We start from the raw sequence: 23,130 nt of genomic DNA, 5'->3' as shown, positions 1-23,130 counted from the left end.
TCACAGCTACCGCCAAACTCCAAATCTAGGCCATAGTAAACTTAATAGCCATATTCAGTATAACTCTTTTACCTAAAATACACTTATATTTGCATAAAACTAACAAATCAACTTCCTTTCTTGTGAGAAAAACAATTATTAGACTATTTAAATTACATTTTTTTGTGAAACCGAATCAATACTCATACACAGCTGCTCCAGGTACTTTTAACTGATTTGCAGTGCTTCAAAGTTGTTAACAAGGTATATGTATGTATTTCCATTTACCTTGCTAATTGATTTGAAGCACTGCATATGAGCCTTAATCCATACAAAAAGCTATTTAAAAAAGCAGATGATTGCTCTTTAACTTGTGAGTAATATTGATAACTATTTTTCATAAAGACGAAGACTGGAATACGCTACACTGTATGTCTTTCCTGCCTCTATTTGATTATTATCTTATTCCACACTCTCCCACTCATCCCACACCTTACATTGCTCTTACAGATGAAGCCTCTATTCTCAAGTCTTGGGGTCACACTTGACTCTCAACTCACATTCACTCTGCATATATATGTTCCTACCAAATCTTGCCAAGCACACCTATGCAGCATTTCCCAAATTTGCCTTTTCCTTACTCAAGAAATTAACCTACATTTAAATGGCCTTTCCAAACAATGCATCAATCCCCTCTAATTTATCATGAATGTTTCAGTTAGACTCATCCACGTAAGTCACAGATCAGCTGCATCGCTCTGCCAGTCCACACTGGCTCCTCGTACACTCTAGAATGCAATTCAAAGTATTAACCCTAACCTATAAAGCACTCAACAGTCTCATTACAACTATATTTCCTTTCCGATCTCCAAATACTCCCTGACCCTTCCTCTTTGATTACCCTGTGACCTATGTCTCTCCAATCCTATTATTTTTTCTTCCCTCTTTTGCCTCTAAGACTTCTTACATGCTGCTCCTGTCCACTGGAACTCTCTACTCCACTCCATCAAACTGTCTCCAATCTAGTATAGCTTCTGACACTCTTTGAAAACCTATGCAAGAACAATTCCAGCAAGAAAGCTGGACAGGATACTAACCAAAACAGCACTCTGTCCTCGTGTGTATGGGCTAGGTGTATATAGATTTTTTAAATATATCAACTGTATTAGTTTTATTTAAAAAGGGTAACACCCAATAAAAACAGTTGCAGCAAAAAGTGGTTTTCAAACTGATATAATAAGAATGGTAGAAAGTTACAGATTCTTATTTGGAATTAATAGTATTGATAATATCTCCAACATAAAGGGGATTGTGGTAAGCCTTAACAGTAAAGGGTATGTTTATGATCTGCTGTGGGCTGACATCCCTGGAAATTAGATGCAACTCTACCCAAGGCTAATAAATAAGCAGTCAATCTAAGAGTATACTTGTATAATGCATATCTCATTATATGCTGTGAGGAGTGGACATCATATATTACTTGTAGTAACAGTTAAGTCCCAGAAGTACCCCTACTTGAAGAATCTGCTTTTGTATTATTACCATTGTGCACTGTAAAATGAAATATTGCACAAAATAATATTGTGGCTAAGTATAATACCTAATAGGCTACATGTGGTTTACACATATATAATTTGTTAGAGGATTGTTAGTGGGCCCTTGGGTCATGCTTGAAAGATTTTCTCCACAGGGTTAAAGATGTGTATTAGCTGTCATGTGTACAGCCTAATATTAGATCTAAAGTGGAGCGTATGTGCGTAAATGGTAACACAACCGTTACCGTGTGTTCAAAGCATTGAGTTACTGTGTAACCATAAATTTCCAACTTGCTTTGTATCGGTTGTCATTGATTAATAATAAAGTTGCATACTATATGCCTTAGTGTTTAAATGCTAAACAACTTCCACAAGAGTATAGTACTCATAATATTTGTTCCACTGTGCACTGTACAATAAAATATTGAACGGAATAGTATTATGGCTAGATATAATACCTTGTATGCTACATGTGGTTTGCATCTATATATAAGTTGCTTAGGAATTGGTAGTGTGCCCTTGGGTTACACTTGGTAAATTTTCTCCATACGTTAAAAGTATATATTAGCCGTCAAATGTACAGCCCAATATTTGGTCTACAGTATAACATATAAATGTTACCATGTATTTAAAGCATTGAGTTACTGTTTAACCATAATATTCACCATTAACTTTGTATTGGTTGTCACCAATTAATAATAAAGTTGCATATTGTATACCTAAGAATTTAAATTATAAACAACCTCCACAAGAGTATAGTACTCAACGAAACGGTTACCAGTAAGACTCGCCACAAGGCACTAGATAGGATATGAGATAGTTTGATACAGGGATCACCTGAATCAAATGATTACAAATACGCCCTAATGGCACGTTAACAGTGGAGAGGCTTCATGCAGTGTGTTGCAAGTTAAACAAATTACATGAACCAATAAAAATTGAGCTCAGCATTAAATCTGTGTGTGCAGAAATGCAGAGATGCAACTTATTTCTATAAATTGTACTTCAGGCACTGGTGTGTGTCAACACAATGTACGTATAATCTACCAAGAGTTCTCAAGTGTGGCCACTGTAAATAATCGTTTATGTTTAGTCCTCAAATATCTTATCATCTCCTCAATTTATATTTTCAGTAACCACCACAAAGGGTCAGTGTAGAGGGAATTATTAACATGCAGCATGTCCTAGGGCAGAATTGAAATCTGAAATTAACAGTATATGTTACGTAAAAAAGCTTAAAATAGCTAGTATCGAATAATCCGAACAACAGATCTCCTAAGGAGAAACCATTTTCCCCATAGTGGTTTGTTATATAAAATATCACTTAAACTAGAGCAAAATTAAAACTACAGAACATCCAACAGTCCTGTCATTCCTCCCTTAACATGTTTCACCTATTGGCTTTGTCAAAAGTCTCTTTGAAAAGTCTCTTTGAAAAACTAAAAAAACTAATTAAAAAAAACCTACCTATTCCGAGAGGCTTACCATTTCACCTCTGTTTTTAATCCTACACAAAATAAATCTTGAACTGCGTGACTTGCTTCTGCAACTACAATCCATGTTATAAGCTACCCCATCCCTTCTAACTCTGCACCCTCAAACCATAGACTATAAGCACTGTGGAGACGGGCCTTCTCCCTCCTGTACTAGTTTTGTTTAGTCTGTTATATATTTGTATCACAAAATAACGAATCATTGTCATTTTATATCCCTATCTCTGTATCAGCGCTACAGAATTTAGCGGAGCTATACAAATAAATTAAAATAATAACCATAATTATGGATATAAATGGATCTCTTATCTGTTCCTTGTATTCACAATATTTTGAACTGTTTTTGTATTGTGAAATATTTACAGTAAATACACACTATAACACTTTATTAAATATGAATATTGTATAAATATGCTTAATGATGTTTTCATCTACTTAACGGCACAGGGCTCCAATGCACATATATATATATATATATATATATATATATATATAAAATTATTTTGATATTACTAACATTGTATAGGGCAAATATTTAATGGTATTCCTCAAATGTTTAAAGTTAACCAGTTCATGATTTATTACTTAAAATAATCACAACCCACCACTAGAGAATAAATAACCCGCAGAATAATAAATTATCATTCAATATATATATAACACTGTTGCTAATATCACCTTAAAGGGACATTAAATCCCCCAAAAATATTTCATGATTCAGATAGAGAATACAATTTTCTTTAAACACTCTCATGCTATTCCTTGTTGAAGATATACCTAAGTAGGTAGCCTGCACATGCCTGAAGCCCTACATGACACTCTACATTCTCTCTTTACCCTTGCATTTGAATCCAGCATGGGAGATCCGGAATGACATATATGGAGCCTACTTACCAACTCGACCAATGAGAAAGGAGGTGTGTCTGCAGACACTAATGGTACGCGCTCACACAGATCTCGAGGACGTTTGGAGGTTTGAAGAGGGGAAAAACATATGGATGACTCACCTGGTGAAACATGGATATAAGAGTATTCCCCCAGGACTGAGCACCAATTGAACTGTGAGTTCTAATCACCGCATAGCGGTATCCTTTGAAAAGGGCCTTGAACGTGATGCAATACAATGTGCACCCTGTGGCCCGGGAGGGATCTATGGTCTGAGTGAAAGTTTGTGGAAAAGCGGCACTGAATGTGTGAACTGCACAGGGATAAAAACGTTTTGCTTCTCTCACTTCGTGATTTAGAGGCTCTGGCTGCCTCTTATGTCCATGGTGCAGTGTGTTCAGTACATTGAGGATATTCTGAGTAATTTACTAATGTTTTTCCACAGTATATAACTAATTGCCTTGCAAAAAGGAGTAATCCTGTCAAGGACTTTGTAAGCTTTTTATAATAAGCTCTTTACAATAAGCAGAAATACAGCACACTAACAACCATAATTGAAACCACTGATTACTGTGTCCTTTTTTTCTTTAAAAACTTCTGTTGAAAGAGAAGGGAATAATGTGGAGTTTGAAAAAGTATTTATAATGGATAAGTCACAGCTATCATTAAGCTCACTCTTTGATGAGATGGAAATTTTGCTGATAAAAGAGAACAAGACCAAATGTGACATACAGATACTTTCAATATACCACAGTATGGGAATCATTCCTAGGGGCTTAGATTAAACAAATTCCCTACTTTCATTACCCGTTGGAATAATGCCTTATCTGATTGTTCCCTAAAACTGATTTTATTGATTGTTGAATTTAAGTCTAATTTGTTAAAAGAAATTATTCAACAAATTGGTCTTACTCAGACAGAGCTCAATAAGAGACAAGAGGTTGCTGATTTTTTGAATTTTCATAAAATCTTACAACAAAGTATATCTGAAGCTAAAAAACTTCTGTTAGAGATAAAACACAAGAAATACATCAGAGATCAGTCTGATTATGACTAAAATAGGGTTTATGTTTGGAACAGAAAATAACAGTTTCAATTTAGAAGTAATCAACCCTCAATTAGGAGATATAGGGGCAGATGAGGAAGGGGCAGAAGGGGAAGAAATAATTATTACTATGAAGATAGAAGAGTAAGATTTTCAGAAAGTGAAGCACAGTCTGTAGATGAACAATCTGAATCAGGGGGAGAAGAATTACCAAATAATATGAATACATCATATTCTGCACTGCGACACTAGCTCACAAGATCAGGTTGTTAGACCCAAGGTTAAATCCATCCTGACAAAGCCCCTACTTATGCAGGATAACAGGAATGAGATTAGAATGGATAGTAATAGCTAATATAAAGCTACACAAGGAGCTACTAGTGTCAATAAAAGCAATAGCGATATAGATAAGGTTTTTCAGTTGAGCCCAAAAGGACCAGAAGGGGGGGCACAAGTACACAAACAAACAAAAAAAAAAAACATGACCAGGTCCACTTGCTACCCCCAAAGGAGGATACACTACACAAAATACCAGCAGACAATGTAATTAATATATCTGACTACAGTCTAAGTGTTTCAAACTTTACTTGACATAAACTCATTAGGAATTTAACCCTAAAAAAGTTCTATAAAACTAATGAGATTAAGGAAGGAGACAAAACTAATATAGTACTGGTCAGGGGTCCGAATTTAATATTTATTGAAGACTGTGACATTGTAGCGTTAGATGATTTATACTCTGAAGGGGTGGTAGGACCTATGGAACCTATTAGGTTGTCCAATTTTAAAAACAAGTCCACCTTTTACCCAATACAGAATTGAGGCCAGATATTGGAAACATTCCAGAGGGTTGAAAAGGATCTCACCAACCTAGCGGAAAATGTTAAAACAAAAGCTAATAAATAAAATGTAACTCAAAAACAAAAGGATAATATATGAATATATAAAAATTTATTACATAAGTCCTCTAGGAGGCGCTATAAGTAAAATAAGTACAGGTATGCACAGGATGTACTGTTAGCAATATAAAGACACATAAATATATTAATTATGTTATTGTAAAGTGTCCCGTGGTCCCATAGACTGGGATATATAATAACAGAGGAATTGAGCTTGATTACTTGCAACCCAAAGTCCAAACTTCCAACAATGTCCAAACAATGATATGCTTGATGTAGGGAGTAAAAAGGCAGTTCTCTTACTTCATCAGGGATGGAAGATCTATGATATAATACAGAACAGAAAGAGGCACCACATGTGTGAATCAGAAGTACAATATATGATGTAATCAAAAGAGTTACACACAGGGTACTCACATTCAAGAATGGCATTCAGTCATGAGCACAGAAGCAGGCTGGATTTTTACAGCAGTCAAGCTAGCTGAAAACCATATGATAAATTCCCCACGGTGCGGGGTCACAGCAGAACAGGAACAAAGGCAAAATACCGGAATGGAAGGGAAACACCCAAAGGATAGCAAAAGCTCAGAGAATAATACTAAGCATTGAGAGTTAAAAAAATCAAAGTGATTTATTTAAAAGTTAAAAACAACTCATGCTTAATTTAGTAATATCTCTAGCATATGGAGAAAACATGCAACGTGTTTCTCGGTGATAACCATTTCATCAGGTATTCCTAATCGTAAATAAAATGTATCCAGAAAAGAAAGGATAGCACTAAAACGTCTACAGGATAATGATAATCTCACCATCAGGGCTGCAGACAAAGGAGGTTCCATTGTAGGGACCAATTTGTGAATGAGGCAATTAGACAATTAAGTGATAAGGAAGGACCAATACATTCTTCTAAAAAGCGATCACACATTCAGGTTTGAAAAGGAGTTTAGACATCTGCTAGATGAAGGAAAGGACATAGGAATGATTGATGATAACACTTATGAATATTTATAAGTAACCAATCCTATCAGACCAGTTTTTAATCATCTCCCCAAAGTGTATAAGCTTGGTCCTACAAATACAGGGCCACCCTATAATAAGTGGGATAGGTTCTTTATCTCAATGACTTTCTCAATGGCTGGATGAATCCTACAGTCATTTGTTGAGGGACTGCCCAGCCATTTGACAGATACTAAACACCTTTTAGGATTGTTAACTGAACAAGAGTGGGTCAAAGAAATGATATGGCTAACCATAGATGTGAAAGCCCTGTACTCTTCTATACCTCATCAGAAAGGCCATAGAGTTTTTTTTTTTTGCCAGATCAGGTCAGTTCAATTAAAACCAATGTGAATTCATACACAGAGTAACAAGATTTTTAATTACTCATAACTATTTTAGCTTCCAGGGTGAGTTCTATCTCCAGAGATGTAGGACTGCGATGGGGGCAAAATTCACTCCCTCATACGTCAACCTCTTCATGGGGTGATGGGAGCAGTCCCACATCTATGGAGATAGAAACTCATTCAGATCCAATATTACCTTTTGCAAAAGGTTTATTGATGATATGATACTGATTTGGCAAGGCAATGAAAGTTTGGTGGCAGATTTTATGATGGAATTGAACACTATTGAAATAGGCCTTATCTTCACATATGAATCAGATAGATCCCATATTAATTATTTGGATATAACACTGACTGGAGTGCTAGATGAAGAAACAGGCCATATGTATATACTCAAATTTATCAGAAACCAACAGCAAAAAACACATATGCCAAAATCAGCCACCCTAATAGAGTTTTTAAAGCGATTACAAAGGGACAATTTGCAAGGCCACTAAGAAACTGTTCTGATAAAACTGTCTTTGCAAGGCAAGCAAATGAGTTAACACAGAGACTAGTGTCAATAAATTACCCTAGAAAGATGGTTACAGGTATCAGAGAAAAAGTTGAAACTAGAGAGAGAAATGATTTGTTAATAAATAAATTTAAGCCCCCACAGATAGAGAGTAAAAATCAGAAAATTACCTTTCTAACAACATAGACAGCTAGATTTAGAGTTTTGTCGGTAACGACCCGCGTATCTAACGCTGGCTTTTTTTCTGGCCGCACCTTTAAAATAACTCTGGTATTGAGAGTCCACAGAATGGCTGCGTTAGGCTCCAAAAAAGGAGCGTAGAGCATATTTAACGCAACTTCAACTCTCGATACCAGAGTTGCTTACGGACGCGGCCAGCCTCAAAAAACGTGCTCGTGCACGATTCCCTTATAGGAAACAATGGGGCTGTTTGAGCTGAAAAAAAACCTAACATCTGCAAAAAAGCCGCGTTCAGCTCCTAACGCAGCCCCATTGTTTCCTATGGGGAAACACTTCCTACGTCTGCACCTAACACTCTAACATGTACCCCGAGTCTAAACACCCCTAACCTTACACTTATTAACCCCTATTCTGCCGCCCCCGCTATCGCTGACCCCTGAATATTATTTTTAACCCCTAATCTGCTGCTCCGTAAACCGCCGCTACTTACATTATCCCTATGTACTCCTAATCTGCTGCCCCTAACACCGCCGACCCCTATATTATATTTATTAACCCCTAATCTGCCCCCCACAACGTCGCCTCCACCTGCCTAGACTTATTAACCTCTAATCTGCCGAGCGGACCGCACCGCTATTATTATAAAGTTATTAACCCCTAATCCGCCTCACTAACCCTATAATAAATAGTATTAACCCCTAATCTGCCCTCCCTAACATCGCCGACACCTAACTTCAATTATAACCCCTAATCTGCCGACTGGAGCTCACTGCTATTCTAAAAAATGTATTAACCCCTAAAGCTAAGTCTAACCCTAACACTAACACCCCCCTAAATTAAATATAATTTTAATCTAACGAAATTAATTAACTCTTATTAAATAAATTATTCCTATTTAAAGCTAAATACTTACCTGTAAAATAAATCCTAATATAGCTACAATATAAATTATAATGATATTATAGCTATTTTAGGATTAATATTTATTTTACAGGTAACTTTGTATTTATTTTAACCAGGTACAATAGCTATTAAATAGTTAAGAACTATTTAATAGCTAAAATAGTTAAAATAATTACAAATTTACCTGTAAAATAAATCCTAACCTAAGTTACAATTAAACCTAACACTACACTATCAATAAATTAATTACATAAAATACCTATAATTATCTACAATTAAACCTAACACTACACTATCAATAAATAAATTAAATACAATTCCTACAAATAAATACAATTAAATAAACTAACTAAAGTACAAAAATAAAAAAGAACTAAGTTACAAAAAATAAAAAAATATTTACAAACATTAGAAATATATTACAACAATTTTAAACTAATTACACCTACTCTAAGCCCCCTAATAAAATAACAAAGACCCCAAAATAAAAAAATGCCCTACCCTATTCTAAATTACTAAAGTTCAAAGCTCTTTTACCTTACCAGCCCTGAACAGGGCCCTTTGCGGGGCATGCCCCAAGAAGTTCAGCTCTTTTGCCTGTAAAAAAAAAACATACAATACCCCCCCCAACATTACAACCCACCACCCACATACCGCTAATCTAACCCAAACCCCCCTTAAATAAACCTAACACTAAGCCCCTGAAGATCTCCCTACCTTGAGTCGTCTTCACCCAGCCGAGCCAAATTCTTCATCCAAGCGGAGCAAGAAGAGGTCCTCCATCCATTAGAAGTCTTCATCCAATCAGCCAATCGGAATTCGAGGGATGCCATCTTGAATGACGTAATTTAAAGGAACCGTCATTCGTCGTTCAGTCGTCGGCCAGGATGGATGTTCCGCGTTGGAGGTCTTCAGGATGCTGCCGCTCCGCTCCGGATGGATGACGATAGAAGATGCCGCTTGGATGAAGACTTCAATCGGATGGAAGACCTCTTCTGCCCCGCTTGGATGAAGACTTCTACCGGATGGAGGACCTCTTCTTGCTCCGCTTGGATGAAGACTTCTACCGGATGGAGGACCTCTTCTTGCTCCGCTTGGATGAAGAATTTGGCTCGGCTGGGTGAAGACGACTCAAGGTAGGGAGATCTTCAGGGGCTTAGTGTTAGGTTTATTTAAGGGGGGTTTGGGTTAGATTAGGGGTATGTGGGTGGTGGGTTGTAATGTTGGGGGGGTATTGTATGTTTTTTTTTACAGGCAAAAGAGCTGAATTCCTTGGGGCATGCCCCGCAAAGGGCCCTGTTCAGGGCTGGTAAGGTAAAAGAGCTTTGAGCTTTAGTAATTTAGAATAGGGTAGGGCATTTTTTAATTTTGGGGGTTTTTGTTATTTTATTAGGGGGCTTAGAGTAGGTGTAATTAGTTTAAAATTGTTGTTATATTTTTCTAATGTTTGTAAATATTTTTTTATTTTTTGTAACTTAGTTCTTTTTTATTTTTTGTACTTTAGTTATTTTATTTCATTGTATTTATTTGTAGGAATTGTATTTAATGTATTTATTGATAGTGTAGTGTTAGGTTTAATTGTAGATAATTATAGGTATTTTATTTAATTAATTTATTGATAGTGTAGTGTTAGGTTTAATTGTAACTTAGGTTAGGATTTATTTTACAGGTAAATTTGTAATTATTTTAACTATTTTAACTATTAAATAGTTCTTAACTATTTAATAGCTATTGTACCTGGTTAAAATAAATACAAAGTTACCTGTAAAATAAATATTATTCCTAAAATAGCTATAATATAATTATAATTTATATTGTAGCTATATTAGGGTTTATTTTACAGGTAAGTATTTAGCTTTAAATAGGAATAATTTATTTAAGAGTTAATTAATTTCGTAAGATTAAAATTATATTTAATTTAGGGGGGTGTTAGTGTTAGGGTTAGACTTAGCTTTAGGGGTTAATACATTTATTAGAATAGTGGTGAGCTCCAGTCGGCAGATTAGGGGTTAATAATTGAAGTTAGGTGTCGGCGATGTTAGGGAGGGCAGATTAGGGGTTAATACTATTTATTATAGGGTTAGTGAGGCGGGAGTGAGGCGGATTAGGGGTTTATAACTTTATTATAATAGCGGTGCGGTCCGGTCGGCAGATTAGGGGTTAATAAGTGTAGGCAGGTGGAGGCGACGTTGTGGGGGGCAGATTAGGGGTTAATAAATATAATATACGGGTCGGCGGTGTTAGGGGCAGCAGATTAGGGGTACATAGCTATAATGTAGGTGGCGGCTCTTTGCGGTCGGCAGATTAGGGGTTAATTATTGTAGGTAGCTGGCTGCGACGTTGTGGGGGCAGGTTAGGGGTTAATAAATATAATATAGGGGTCGGCGGTGTTAGGGGCAGCAGATTAGGGGTACATAAGTATAACGTAGGTGGCGGTCGGCAGATTAGGGGTTAAAAAAATTTAATCGAGTGTCGGCGATGTGGGGGGGCCTCGGTTTAGGGGTACATAGGTAGTTTATGGGTGTTAGTGTACTTTAGAGCACAGTAGTTAAGAGCTTTATGAACCGGCGTTAGCCCAGAAAGCTCTTAACTACTGACTTTTTTCTGCGGCTGGAGTTTTGTCGTTAGATTTCTAACGCTCACTTCAGCCACGACTCTAAATACCGGAGTTAGAAAGATCCCATTGAAAAGATAGGATACGCAATTGACGTAAGGGGATCTGCGGTATGGAAAAGTCGCGGATAAAAAGTGAGCGTTAGACCCTTTTTTTAATGACTCCAAATACCGGCGGTAGCCTAAAACCAGCGTTAGGAGCCTCTAACGCTGGTTTTCACGGCTACCGACAAACTCCAAATCTAGGCCATAGTGAGCAATATGGACAGATCTTTGAGATTATATAAAAAAGAAAATTCTCTACTCACAGCAGATCATGATCTAGCTGAGACATTTTTAAAAAGGTGTAGGTTTGTCTTTAAAAGAGGCTTGACTATAAGAAACATAATGGCACCAACTAACTTAAAAAGCAAGCAAAATGATACCCAGAGTTCTTGGTTAACTGTAAAAGGGGTTTACAAATGTCATAATTTTAATTGAATAGCCTGTGACCATGTACAGCTGGGTAACGGATTTTCAAGTATGGTAACAAAAGAAATCTTTCAACATAAAAAAATCTACAATTGCAGAGCAACTATATAGTATATTTGTTAACATGTTCCCAGTGTAACCTGCAATATGAAGGGATGACCTCAAGGGAGGTCAGATCTCGCATTTGCGAGCATATCTGTAACATAAAAGCAGTTACATTAACTGCGCCCCTAATTAAGCACTTTAATAATTTTCATAACAAAAATCCAGACAGTCTAAGGTGGACTATAGTTGAACACATTTTCCCACCACAACGAGGAGGAAATAGAGACCAGTTGCTAGCTAAACAAAAAGTCTGTTGGATGCTTACAATAAAGACATGAAAGCCAGAGGGACTAAATTGTGAGTATGATTTGATAAATTACTGGAATTGGGTCAAACTGGATCTTTTCCACATACAGAGAAATCTATCTATAATTAAAACTAGCTCCAAATACATCCTTATCCCTATTCCCACCTCCCCCTATTAACACCTTCACAAATTAATTATGACTATAAATGACTATATATGAGTATTTTGTAGAACGTATACACTCCTCTAAAAGGTTAGGAGTCTGATAAAGTGTATTAAGGTGAAATGAGCAACAGTGTTATATATATCGAATGATAATTTATTATTCAGTGGGTTATTTATTCTCTAGCTTGAAAGAAACTACCCAGTAGTGGGTTGTGATTATTTTAAGTAATAAATCATGAACTGGTTAAACTTAAACATTTGAGGAATACCATTAAATATTTGCCCTATACAATGTTAGCAATATCAAAATAATTACTGAGGAAGATAAATTTATGGGGCACATTGGGTAGTACTGGCCCCTTAAAAATAAAGTGTATCAGGATTGGAGAATTGTCAATTTATTTTAACCAATCATGTGAAACCTTCACAATTTATTATTATAATAAATATTATAATTAAAATATTAACTTAAAGGGACAGTCAAGTAAAAAAAAACTTCCATGATTCAGATAAGGCATGTAATTTTAAACAACTTTCCAATTTAATTTTATTAACAATTTTGCTTTGTTCTCTTGGTATTCTTAGTTGAAAGCTACACCTAGGAGGTTCATATGCTCATTTCTTAGACCTTGAAGACTGCCTCTAATCTGAAAGCATTTTGACAGTTTTTTACCACTAGAGGGCGTTAGTTCATGTGTTTCATATAGATAACATTAAGCTCAGGCACGTGAAGCTCCTATGAATCAGAACTGATTGGCTAAAAATGCAAGTCTGAATAACTTAAATAAGGGGCACAGTTTGCAGAGGCTTAGATACAAGGTAATTACAGAGGTAAAAAGTGTATTAATATAACTGTGCTGGTTATGCAAAACTGAGGAATGGATAATAATGGGACTATCTACCTTTTTAAACAACAACATTTCTGGTGTTGACTGCCCCTTTAAAATAAGTGCCCTTACTTTAACTATGAGTTTACACTCATAATAGTTTCACATTTAGGTAATATGCAATGGTTTCATTACTGGTCCCTTAAAAATAAAGTGTATCAGGATTGGAGAATTGTCAATTTATTTTGACCAATCTTGTGAAACCTTCACAATTTTAAATACCAAGCTTGGTGGTCAACAAGTAAGCTATGATTACAGCCTGTATAGCCGAAACGTTTCAGCGTTTGTGACAACCAAGACCAGGGATGATGTTGTGCTGTATGGTTCTTTGGATACCAAAGATGTTTTAAGATCCTTTGAATTTAATAAAGAAGAATTGTATACTGAAGCAAGGTTTTGTGAATTTTCTCTACATTCTCTCTTTAACCTTGCATTTGAAGCCAGCATGGGAGATCCGGAATGATGTATATGGAGGCTGATTACCCACTCGACCAATGAGAAAGGAGGTGTGTCTGCAGACTCTAATGGTATGCGCTCACACAGAGCTCAAGGACGTTTGGTGGCTTGAAGAGGGGAACAATGCATGGATGACTCACCCGGTGAAACATGAATGTAAGAATACTCCCCCAGGACCAAGCATCAATTGAACTACGAACTGTGAGTGCTAATCGCCGCACAGTGGTATCCTTTGAAAAGGACTTTGAGCATGATACAATACAATGTGCACCCTGTGGCCCGGGAGGGATCTATGGTCTGAGTGAACGTTTGTGGAAAAGTGCACTGAATGTGTGAACTGCACAGGGATAAAAACTTTTTGCTTCTCTCACTTAGTGAAATTCTAGTTAACCTATCTGTGAAACTATAGTTGGTGGAGTACAGTCATCTCAATCTGATTGTATTAAGATAATTGGCTGCCCTCTCTTGCACACAATTGGCCATGTACAAGCAAGAAGTGGCATTGCACAATCAGAAAATTGTGCAATATTAACTGTGGGCAACATACTACTTCCCACTCACCGCAAAGCTGTGCAGATAAGGTTCAAGACTGAGAACCTCTTCCGCCCGGCCTTTGTTAAATGGAGTCCTATGTGGCAATGGTGCTTGCAGCAATGTATAACACTGTTACAAACATTGCAAATACCACGTTTGTGTAGTGTTCAAGACATGTGCATGCTCATGAGCCTACTCAGGCATTCTCTCATGATAAGGCACTATTTTAAATTATACAAAGAGAGAGCTATTTCATGATAAAAGTAAATCAAAAAGTGTTATTTTCTTTTTCTTTCTACTATTTTGTGATTTCTCCTCTTTGGCTTTGCATCCAAGTTTGAGTCACTGATTGAAAAAAAACAGGTAACATAGAGTTCTGTTGATTAACCAGGAATGCGAGTTGTGCTTGGGGATGTGTACCTACTTGTGTTTGTTTTTATGCTAACATCCCCCCCCCCCCCCATGATTTTGACAGGATATTATTCAATGTTTTTTTATGTTAAATTAAGCACAAAAATTTTAAGGAAATGAAAAAAAAGTAATTGTTTGTGCAGGTTTTCAGATCTATATAATAATATTAATTGGGAAAACTGTTAATTTGCTTAGTTTAGTAAGTCTAATACAACTAACTACCCTAATATTTTCAAGAAACATGAGTGGATTTCTAACACTTACTAGGTAAAACATGACCTATTGAGTCGTCCATTACTGGCCCCCCCACCTAACCACATCATTATTAACTTATCACTTTACCAATAAAAGAGCCATACATGTATATCGTGGCATAAAATTCTGGCCACAGCCTGTTTATTAATTTAACATAACTTAAATATCAACATAAATAAATGAAGTGCAATAATAAACAATAACCCAACTCTCAATGCGCTAGCATCACTGTACATCCCTTTTATCTTAACCCACCCCAAGATTTAAACCATCATCACCACTACCAGACCAGGCCGTCTTTTTCTCAGGACTTTGCAAGGCGCTAAGTCCGTTCCATCCACCTAATACCAGCTCCAAGGGACCCCGTGCCCAAGGAGCCAATTACCTAGCTCTCCCCACCCCTTGGGAGGCTAACCACCATCCACTTCTTGCCTTGGTCTGACAATTTATGATGCTAGCACACCGCCCAGCCCCTAGGCCGTGACATTTTCACAATCCTACGAACTTAACATTACATTGGGGAGGGAGGGACAATCTTCGGGAGCTGCTTCTGCGACCAGGTAAGTTCAGGAACTGCCCAGCCTCGCCCTGGTCTCAAACGTCACTTCCTTCTTGAGCTCCGCCCACCGACCAGGGCCTTCTCCTCCCATCTGGTCAATGGGCCCCTCCTCCTACATCCCTTACGCTTCCGGGGCCCCACCAGGAACTTCTTTATTTAGAAGGTACATTTTTTAATCTATTGTTATCAAGGATCACTGCACTCATTGGATTTGTTTACAAAAAAAGTAGAAAACAGATTTATTGCATTATGGTGACATTTCGTGGTCCAAGAACCCCCTCCTCAGACCAAAAAAAGCACCCTGGTTCCTGTATTGCTTGAAGTGGGAGTGAAGAATTTCTGGGACATAGCTACACTATATAATTTATCTGACACCCACCTATTGTTTTGCTCTATTCATTTCCCTACAGTGGGCTCTGCTTTGGTGGAATAGTGGTTACAAGAAAGGCTGTGATATGTCACTCTGGAAATTGAGCTGTATACGCTTCCTGTTCTTTTGGTCACATTCAGTCATTCCAACCTCCAAGAGATAAAGATCCAAAATAGTGCAGTAACATCAAACACTGGGAGGCACAAATGGAGAACACTCACAAGGTTAAAAAAAGATAAAAAAAAAATTCCTGAATCATAAGCACGACATCTGTATAGTTCAGCTTAAAAGGTTTATTAAGAACAAGTGTAAAAGCTTTTTCCAAGAGCAAATCAAAAAACAATTTCAAACAAGAGGTTTCTGAATAAGGAATGTGCCCACAATAGGAAGAAATAACCCAGTGTTCCAACAGAAATGGTGCCAGACCTTGAACAAACGCTCATTAGATCTGGTGATTGAGCAATGTAGTATTTTGTTAATCAAGAGAAGGAATAGCTGAATTAAATGAACATAAATTGGTAAAACTGTGTGATAATACTACTGATAAATGGCTCAATAAGTTGAAACAACAAGTCAATGACTATAAGAAAAAAGGAATAGGCTTTAAAAATCAGAAATTAACCATGGTTGAGGAAGATTATAAAGAGAAGAGGGTTTAAAGTTGGACCCTGGGCATTGGTAATAGGAGACCTATGAGACAGAGAAGACAGAGAGAATTTAGATCTAGATATTGAAATATGATAGATAGTAGCTCTGATTCTGACTCTGATACTGGTATTCAATCAAACACCCAGGAAGTAAATTATTACCTAGCTGTAATGCTCCTTTTTTTTAGGGGTGACTACCTACTCGGGGGGCGGGTACAAGAAACCATGGCCACACCCGTAGCCCAGGAACTATAGTGGCAAACAAACCACCAAATTAATTATCTCTAATATTGTGATCAACATCAGTGACTGCCCACTCCGATCACTGAAATTGAAAGAATTTTTTGGTACCGCTGAAAATGAATGTGATAGGGCTGCTTTTAAACCACTGAGCAAATTTGAACGACCCAAAACAAATGCGAGTGTTAAGACACTCTTTAGGGTATTGCAAAACAATGTGCAAATGGAGAAGACTGAGACAAAGAGATCTAACCTCTCAAATAAAGAGAGAAGCATTTAAAACAGTAGCCAACTCACAAATCATCATATGAGCTGTGGATAAACAAAGCACCCTGGTTGCTGTCCCGCTTGAAGTGCAGATACTCTGGGATATAGCTATATATATATATATATATATATATATATATATTCATATACAGTATATACATATATACTGTATATATATATATATATATATATAAATATATATATATAAATGTAAACATACATATATTCATATATATATTATTTATATATATATATATATATATATATATATATATATATACATACATACATACATATAGGCAAAATCCTGTATATATTTACCAAGAGATACAATTCTAACTGCCATACGTAATTAAATGTTAGCTATATTGACCAGCTGAGTCTGTATTTGTATTATGCTCATTCAATGCAGATTTAGCTATGATGGGATAATATTATATTAAAGTGACATAAAAGTGCTTGTAGTGATGACATAAAAGACAAATAAGGGCCTATGTGCAGTTTCCACAGTGTAAGTTCTTAGAAGCCAAAGCTCTGACCTGTAAAAACATCTCCCTTGTAGTGTTTGAAAGCGCTGAAGGCACCACTGTCCCAGCACTCCCCACTAAAAGCATACTCCAATGCATTATTGCTGCACCATCGCTGGATTGTCTTGGAGAGTGCCTCCAGCTAATCTGTATACAATATGGAATGTGCTTTTTTGCAGGATATGAAAAGCATTGAAAGAGTAGTGCCTTCAGCATTTTAAAACACTACTAGGGGGATGTTTTGACAGGTAAGAATTCTGTTTTTAAAGTAGACTGTCTTGGAGAGAAATCCTCAGCTTATTTTACTGAGCATTATATTGCAAAGTAAGTGTGTCTCCTTCCCATAAAGAATTTTAGTTAACAGTCTTTAACCCTTTTACTGCTAAACCTTTTTTTTACATCCCAGTACTGAGCAAATTTTGAGCTTTTTTTTCTACCTACATTTAAACCCTATTGTAAATCAAATTTTTCAATGAGTAACATATACAAACTATTTGTTGCTTTTTTCAGCAGACCCATTATTATATTTATAAACTTAAAGGGACAGTCTACCATAGAATTGTTATTGTTTTAAAAGATAGATAATCCCTTTATTACCCATTCCCCAGTTTTGCATAACTAACACAGTTATATTAATATACTTTTTACTTCTATGATTACCTTGTATATAGGAACCGTATTCCAGCCCCCTGATCACATGTCTGTGACTGTTTATTATCTATTGTGCTAAATTTAGCATTGTTTTGTGCTAAATCTTAAATAACACCCTGTGCCTGAACACAGCGTTATCTATATGACTCACGTGTACTTTCTGTCTCTTTGTGTTGAAAAGAGATTTAAAAAGCATGTTATAAGAGGCAGCCCTCAAAGGCTTAGAAATTAGAATATGAGCCTACCTATGTTTAGTTTAAACTAAGAGTACCAAGAGAAAAAAATCACATTTGATGATAAAAGTAAATTGGAAAGTTGATTAAAGTACTGTCTGAATAATGAAAGTTTAATTTATACTAGACTGTCCCTTTAACAACATAATTTCAGCAGCAATCTTTATGCAAGTTACATAGAATATCTACAAACTGTTCAACATAATACACTGTGACAGCACCATTTTAAAAGTACCAAATAATTTATTTGGGGGATTTATCCCATTAAAACTACAGCAACATTTGGACATCTTTGTCCTTAGTCATGCTACCAAACAGTACATAATAGTTTACTTAAATCAATTTCTTTAAGATCCTACAGCAAACGGATGAACACATCAGTTTCTAATTTTTATTGATGGGGATTACAATCTTAACCCCTTCATTGTTTTTTTTTTTTTACTCTTGTATAGCTCTTATACTATGTATTCACCTTATCCATACTATATATATATATATATATATATATATATATATATATATATATATATATATATATATATATATATATATATATATATAACAAAATATACAAATTCAAAATCCTAATTTGTCTACCTACCATCTAAAATGTAATAATCTCTATTTAGACCTAATGGATGTAAACTATTTAAATATTTTATCCACCAAACCTATTTTTTCTTAACTAGGATCTATTTATCTCCCCTTCTCCTTTGTTTGGGTATGTGGTCAATAACCTTAAAACTACGTTGACTGACTACATATCCTTTTTCTACAAAATGAGCAGACACTGGTAAGGATAAACCTTTGTTCTGATTGTAGATTTATGCTGCAATTCCTTGACAGTACAGGTGGTTTCGCATATGTAACAAAGCCCACATGGGCATTTCAGCATATAACTTGCATAACTAGCTTGGCACGTAAAATAACAATTAATTGTAAACTGTTTCCTTCCACAAGACTAAGCTGGATATTTCCCCTGTATCTTCAAATTACATTGGTCAAAGCACAAACATGGGGATGACACGTGGGTGTAGTGACATAGATAATCTCTGGTGGTTTTCTACTTTCAACATTTGCACATACCAACAGATTGCACAATGTTTTGGACCTCTTAAATGATAAAATAGTTACATTTTTCAACACATCAATCTTTGGATTCAAATCCCATAAGAGATGACAAGAGAAATATTGGACTTAAGAATCATGCAAATACTGCTTCAATTGGGTTCTAAAGACACATGCATGCTTTTGAAGCACTATAAGTAGACTTACCATAATTTTTAAAGGTGAAACTGGGACCATCTGGTGCGGTGCCAGTGGGGGTGTGGTCAGGGGCATGGTCAAGGGACGTGGCGATTACCGGTCCTTTTAAAGCAGTAGCTTTTATGTGTGTAATGTTTTGTGGATACTCTACCCTTCCTCAGTCAAACAAGTAAATAACACAGTTTAAATAGACCATAACACCACCCCCTAGTGAAAAAGGCACCATTACATTGTCATGGCAATCCATACACAACATTAACAAATAAATCATTCATCTAAATTTCAGATTCTAAATAATGCCAAATATTAAGCGTAATTACTAATTTCATAAAATAGTGACAAGCATATACATCACACAATGTAATATCTGCAGTGTAATATGTGTTTTATGTGTCTAATTAAGGAACAGAACTGAATACTGATTAGGCATAAATACAACATTGAATGTAAGAAGTCAAAAAGAAACAGATATCTGCTAAAGCTGTTTAAGTGGCTACGCTATACCATAACGCAGGAAGTTTACAGCCAAAATGCTATTCTGCATAAAGGAAAGCAAGATCCACGCCAAAAATCCTACCTGTCTGCACTTCCTGGGCATACCCATATGATTCCCCTAAATGTGTATCACCAGTGATGTCATCAGGGGTCAGGGGGGTGTTAAATTCTTAGAAAAATAAAACAAGTAGTACTACAAAATTAAAAAAAACTCTATGCTGCTCACTCAACCTGTATTACTAAATGTAAACTTTGATGGACACGAACATTAAGCTAAGCAAGGCTGTATGTAACAAAGTACCAGCATCCAACTATGCTGGAGAGTCACAGTCCAGTCATTTTGAATAATGTATCCGGGTTTCAGGCGGTCTGAAACCCGGACACATGATTTGAAACCCAGAGGTGGCAACCTACTGGGACAGAATGATCAACTGGGTGGGACACTGGGACAGCGCCTCCAAACAGGGACAATCCCAGTAAAAGTGGGACTTCTGCTAAGCCTAACTATAAGCCCTCAATATGTTTACTCTTCAACAAAGGATGTCAAGAAAATAAGGAAAATGTTATAATAGAAGTAAAATTGATATTTGAATAAAGCTGCAAGCTCTGTCTGAATTATAATAGTTTAATTTTTACTTTACTGTCCCTTTAAGTTTCATATAATTATTTTAACATAGATATAAATTAAAAACTTGATAGGATTTTTGTACTCCCTCAGCTTAGTGCTCAATCAATAGCTGACATGAACTTTACTGTGTGTCGCCATATAAATCTACTGTGTGGGGGACTTAACATACCCACTCTATTTGACTTGCACCCTAGACTTTGACTCAAGCAATAAAAATAACTTTTGACTTAATAATAATGGTAATATGAGAGCAAAATTAAAAGTAAAATTCATTCTGCTTGATTGATATTAATGTGCAGTAGCACACATTTTATTGGAACTCCACCTGTAATATCGTTTTTATATATAATAATTGTATCTGTACAAAATGGGAAATTTATAATATAAGTACATAAACAATTTCTCATACACAATAAAGCTTTCATCCCAGAGGCACCATATTTATTTTACAAGTCTATATAGACAGGAGGTAACAATTATGACTGTTTATACTATATTTTAAAGCTTGCAGTCTTTTGTCAGGAATTTGTTATTTTTATTATATTTAAAACATTATTTTAGTAACATGATTTAATTATATTGCATTTGCTTATGCTATCTAAATAGACCACTTTTGTTTAATTAATTGCCATTGAAGAGGCTGTGGTTTTCAACAACTATTAGCTAATCTACTGCAAAACACTGAGAAGGTTGTAACTTTGCTAATTGTAACTGAATTAGGCAAGAAGAGCAAATCCATTTACAAAACAAGCCAGTCTATTTGCATAAACATATTTACATAAATGTCTAACAATCAAGTTTAATGGGAAAACATTATGGGACATTTCTAAATTAATGTATTTATTATATCTGTAGATTTTAGGATACACGTACTGAGTCATGCTATCTTTCACATTTTGCAAATAACATTTAGGTTATCAAAGATATCTAAAAGCTACAGTGACAAAATAAATACATTATAATCCCAGATAAAATATATTATGAGTCATTTTGCTAAAACGTAATTATTTTCAACCAGCCTCCACTTTGAAATTCATTTTGTTTTTATGAACAATTTAAAATAATGCAGAGGCTAAATAATTTGAAAAAAAATCCTTTGTTGATTTCATAGAAAAACAAAATGTATGCTTACCTGATAAATTATTTTCTTTCAGAATGATGATGGTCCACAAACCTCCAAAATATAGGGGATATATTTCCCGCCACTAAAAGGAGGTCAAGAACCCATATCAGAGTTTAAAATCCCTCTCACTTCCCAACTCTCTCTAGTTTAACATATTGTCAAATAGAGAATAGGAAACATAAGGTAGGAAAGACAAAGCAGGGTCTGTAGTGGTGTCTGCCAAACATTGAAACGGACAGAGCCACTGGACCATCAACATTCAGAAATAGAATAATTTATCAGGTAAGCATGCATTTTGTTTTCTTTCATAAAATAATGATGGTCCACAATCCTCCATATCATATGTGATTAATACCCCAGCCAATAGTCTATGTTACGGAAAGTGTGCGACAATTTTTTCTGGCAGTTCTCATTTAGTTGATACTGCAGACTGAAGGACTTTCCTGCCCAAAGCTGCTTGCAAAAAACTAAACCTCAAAGTGATAAACTCTGAAGACATGTTGCAGCTTTGCAAATCTGCTCCAAAAATGCCTAATTTTTAAAAACCCTTGATGTTGCAACTGCTCTTGTAGAAGAGCTGAATACACTTAGGAGGCAACTTTCTTGCATTCAAGTAAACCTTATTTGAGCTAAGAGACCAACGCTACCACAGTAGCTTTTTTCCCCTCACCAGTCCCAGTGTAATGACAAAAATACTTGAAGTTAGTCTGAAATCTTTAGTAGCTTGGAGACAGAACTTCAAAGTGTTGGCTACCTCAATATTATGTAAGAGACACTACTTAGAGTTAGCAGGATTTGGACACCATAAAGGAACAACCATATCTTGATTATTTTTTTCTTTTGAAACTACCTTAGAAGGAAAATCATATTTAGTACAAAGTACAGCCTCCTTGTGAATAATTAGAAATGGAGATCCCAACACAAGGTTAACAATTCAGAAACTCTCCTTGCTGAAGAGATTACTAATAGTAAGAGTATTTTCCAAAGTAAAAGTAGATATCAATAGAATGCATTTGTTTAAACAAAGAACATTGTCATGCAGAGAAAAGTAGATTCAGAATTCAGGTTGGAGAAATAGGAATCACAGTTGGTCTAATTCTAATTCTAATCAACACCTGGACAAAAGTTTGATCCTCTGGAAGTTTTGCCAACTTCCTATGAAAAAGAATAGATAAAACAAAAATGTTATCTTTTAGAAATTAGG

Source organism: Bombina bombina, chromosome 3 (assembly GCF_027579735.1).
Source record: "Bombina bombina isolate aBomBom1 chromosome 3, aBomBom1.pri, whole genome shotgun sequence".
Classification (NCBI taxonomy): domain Eukaryota; kingdom Metazoa; phylum Chordata; class Amphibia; order Anura; family Bombinatoridae; genus Bombina; species Bombina bombina.
This window is presented reverse-complemented; position numbering follows the sequence as displayed.